This window comes from Silene latifolia, chromosome 11 (genome assembly GCF_048544455.1).
Source record: "Silene latifolia isolate original U9 population chromosome 11, ASM4854445v1, whole genome shotgun sequence".
NCBI classification, from domain to species: domain Eukaryota; kingdom Viridiplantae; phylum Streptophyta; class Magnoliopsida; order Caryophyllales; family Caryophyllaceae; genus Silene; species Silene latifolia.
Genome location: NC_133536.1, coordinates 89,617,370 through 89,621,989, shown reverse-complemented (window position 1 = coordinate 89,621,989; position 4,620 = coordinate 89,617,370). Strand labels below are relative to the sequence as shown.

General features: G+C 34.7%; 1 long non-coding RNA gene across 1 annotated transcript; it reads right to left on the bottom strand.

Annotated features, from left to right (window-relative positions):
- Window positions 1–820: 820 nt before the first annotated feature.
- LOC141614976 (uncharacterized) lies at window positions 821–2,509 on the bottom strand. Its single transcript, XR_012529514.1, has 3 exons — window positions 2,158–2,509; window positions 1,708–1,807; window positions 821–1,538 (listed from the first exon to the last, which is right to left on the bottom strand). It is a non-coding gene; the product is annotated as an uncharacterized LOC141614976 (long non-coding RNA).
- Window positions 2,510–4,620: the final 2,111 nt, after the last annotated feature.

Below are 4,620 nucleotides of genomic sequence, written 5' to 3'. Positions count from 1 at the left end.
CAGATTTAGAATAGTCAATTAATCATGGTTCCCAACCATGGCATGTGAATCTATGGGATATGTTGAAGTCTCTGAAATTCTGCCTAATATCAGTTATTACAAGGATGTGTCATTTTGGCTCATTATTTGGGTGTGATTTGATTATCTATTTTTAATAAATTCAATTAAGATAAAATAATGATTGTATTTCTACAAAAATATAAAAACGTTGTTATATCTAAATTATAAACTGTAATTACTCCTAGAAAAATTTGGCCACGGTTACGACTTGAGTAGGAGTGATACACTCTTTTACATTCCTAAGCTAAATACACTTCTTTAGATTGCTACATACACTCCTTTACCTTTCAAGATACACATTTCCGGCAAACTAGATACACTCATACCTTGCTAGATACACGTCTATGGAATGCTAGATACACCCTTTTAGATTGCTAGATACAATCTCTTACCTTACTAGATACACACTTTTAGATTGCTAGATACACTCCTTTAGATTGGTAGATACATTCTTTTACCTTGCTAGATACACATCTCTAGCATTCAAGATACACTCATTTACCTTCTCTTAAAAAAAAAAACTCTCATTTACCTTGTTAGATACACTCTTTTAGATTGCTAGATACAATCTCTTACCTTACTAGATACACACTTTTAGATTGCTCGATAGACTTTTTTAGATTGCTAAATACACTTCTTAATCTTGCTATATACGTTTCTTAATCTTGCTAGATACACTCCTTGACATTGCTAGATACACTTATTTACCTTACTTAGATACACTCTTTTAGATTGCTAGATACACTTATTTGCTTTGCTAAATACAATTTACCTTGCTATGAATATACACATCTCTTCCCCATACATGAAACGAAGCAGAGAAGCATGATAAATAACAATAGATGTGTTGGGTTCCTGCTTTAAGATCCTATATTATGCACATCATTTATCAGATCTTCAACTACTACTATACTACTAATTTCCATTCAACATTCTCCAATTTCCGAAAACAACTATAATCAACTACTACTATACTACTAATATATCATAATACACATCTAATTAATCAAAAGCTAGTAAACTTAGTAACAGCCTTAGTCCCTTCGGAAACTAACATGATTCGCCAATTCACCAGGAAGAGCAAGTGTGACACCGGTCTGAATCTCTGTCGGCGTAATCGTCGGCTTTGCAAGCTTAGAAGACTCCTGAGCAAGCTTCCCGAAAATATCATTGATAAAATTATTCATAATACTCATCGCCTTGCTTTAGATTCCGATATCGGAATGAACTTGCTTAAGAACCTTGAAGATGTATCTCTTGAAAGTACCCATATTCCCAAAGTATAATAAGATCAGAGCATCTAGCATCTATTACTGGACAAAGTGCCAGGAATTTCAAAAGGCGAGTCGAATTCGGAAAGGCCATGAATGTGTTGAGCACATTAAATCGTAGGTTGAGATCCGTGAGAATCCATTGGATATTCCTTCATACCATTTCAAGGTTAACTTGCCTTCATCATTTGAACTAACACGTTCACCCTGAAATTCAATATTCGCTTCTTGTAAGCTAACCAATTTATCACAAAAGGAAATTGTCAATGACTTTCAAGCACGAGCAAACAAGTACTCCAACTTCGGGGCTTCAATAACCACTTTACTAGTATTATATGAATTTAAATCCATCGATAAACATAAGTTAGGAAAGTACCTTGCAGTGGCACCAATTCAATTTTGGTATCTTAAAGTCAATTTCCAAACCGCTACAGTACTTGCGCACCAATTCTTTATCATTATACCTTGGCTACAACCTATAAAAAAGCCGTCTGTCAGTCTCCAAAGTTGTCAGTTTAAGGCAATCAACATTCTCAAAAGAAATATTACATACTCATGAACCAGTCGATTACTTCTCTATTACTCGAGTCCACAAAGTGTCAAGATTCATGCCTGGAACACCATGAGTTCAAGATTTTCACACAAATGTACATAGTCAAATCTTCCCAATTTTTATAAACCCGCTTTCTTAATTAAAATTCACACCTAAAAACATTTTTTTTTTATTGTAATCTTATTTTTCGCACTAAACTAATTCTTAAGTCTTTACAATTGAATAGATTCAAAATACTAAACAACAAAGATTAAAATAAGAATTGAATCTAACCTTTTTGCTATAATAGACTAAAATCCGTTCTTGAAAAGGGTCATTGACGAAAATATAGATGGTAGGAGTGGTGGTGGAAGTGGCGACCGATAGTGGTAGTGACGGCCAGCGGTGGAAGTGACGGCTAGCAGTGGAAGTGGTGGGAGGCGATCAAAGTTCAGTGTGTGTGGTGGGAGGGTGTCTAATTGTTTCAGCTGGTAGATTAGGTGGTCGTTGTGGGTGTGTCTGCGTTTTCCGGCTGTGATTGGTTGTCCGGCGTCGGCTATCGGAGGTCGTGGCTTGTGTGTTGGGGTGAGAGAGGAAGAGGATATTAATAATTGAATGTCAGGGAGCAAATATGAGATGGAGTGGAAGAATAGTTTAAAATTGAAATGTCAGCGCGTGTTTTATTGATTTGGGTTAGTTCGTACGGTTCGCACCGTACTTTAGTTCGCACCTGACCCCGACCATATATATATATATATATATATATATATATATATATATATATATATATATATATATATATATATATATATATATATATATATATATATATATATATATATAATAGAGAGAGAGAGAGAGAGAAAAGATCCGGTGAGTCCATCTATATTTTTGAGTCCCATGAGTCCACTTATGTATCACACGCTGTACACAGGGCCGTCCCTGAGATTTCGGGGGCCCTGTGCGAATTTTAAAAATGGGGCCCTTAGCGAATTTTTTTGTATTAGTAAAAAAACATAGAAAAACCATATAATTGTGAAGTATCTAAAAATTTACTTATGACAAGTAAAAATTTCATGTAAAAAGCACTCTTCAACTTTAGTTTATAAGCTTTGTTAACTAAATTCCTAAAATGAAAAACAAAAATGAGTATTTCATATCACTATATAGTGCTACGAAATACCTGTTTTTTAAGTTATTAGGTCTAGAAAATTTATAATTTTAAGACGGGTCAAGTATAATATCTAAAACAAAAACAAAATGCATTGAGATTAGTAAAATGTTTGTCTCATTTTATATAACTAAATTGTTATTTGACCCGTTTTATTCTTAACATATGGTGGTACTCTCTCCGATCCACACCAATGGTAACACTTGCTTTTTGAACTTGGGAGGGGTCAACCCATTAAATTGCATTACGTATCTTAAAAGTGATTGCCCTAACTGTCGCTAGGGGATACTTCTGATCAACTTCCGGAAAAAAAAAAAAAACAATTGGTGTGGATTGGATGGAACATTTGATAAGGGCTTACCAACAAAGACAAACGTTCTAAAGTGAAAATCAAAACAATTCATTAAACTCAAAAGGGGCCCCACAAACAATAAAAATGGAAAAGGAAATTTTGCTTGGAGCATGAATCGAACACAAGATGTTTCATCTAAAACCCAAAGATTTTAACCACCAGACCATGTTTCCTTGTTGATTCTGTATGATGTAGGTACTATATATTCTTTAACTTCCAGATTTTGAGGCCCTAAGGAAACGGGGGCCCTGTGCAACCGCACGGGTTGCACATGCCCAGGGCCGGCCCTGGCTGTACACAAGAATATCAGAGGGTGTTTATTTTTTAATATTTACATTATAGTCGACTGGCAAATGTGTATGTAACATCAACGATGCCCGTTTGTGGACCAAAGAACTATTCTCTATAATGGATTACATATCAACGACTATGTTAATAACTCGGGGGAACTATTCCCTATAATGAACAAAATACCACCCAGTCACATGCTTGAGAAGTAGTAGACCATTATTTTATTGTTCGACACATCTAAAGGGGGATAGAATCATAGAATATTAGAACGCCCTGCAATACAGACACAAAAAGCCACAAAGGAATAATGATAGGGACAAAAAACCTTTTTTTTTGTTTAACCATCAAGTTATTTATTTAACTTGGCTACAAATCTGAAATGTAAATCCTAAATTGCTTCAATATGATCAAACCTCTGAAGGTGCTGGTTTTTACACCTATCAAAAACTAACTTATTACATCAAAAGCACCGACCATAAAGAAATCTGACTTCCTATTGAATAATCAGGACATCTACTCCTAGTCTTCTGATCTCTCTCTATTCTCTAATGGGATTGAGCTATGTAACAGAGGAGACACAAATAATGGCGGATTACAATGGTAGACAAGATGACTGACAATGAACATAATGAAAGGCGGAGTTAGGTTCAGTGGTGTGATATTGTATAGTATAACCTGTGATATTGTTTAGTACAACCAGTGATATTGTTTATTGTAAGGTGTGATATTGTTTTGTAAAACTTGTAATACTCTTTTACTGAACTCACAGACTCAGATACAATATCACAGGTTATACTAAACAATATCACAGGTCAGACTTAAAAAAAAAAAAATTATACATAAAAAAAAATTATTCATAAAAAAAATCGTGATATTTTTGTGTAGAGCGTGTGATACATAAGTGGACTCACGGGAATCAAAAAGATAAGGTGGACTCACGTGA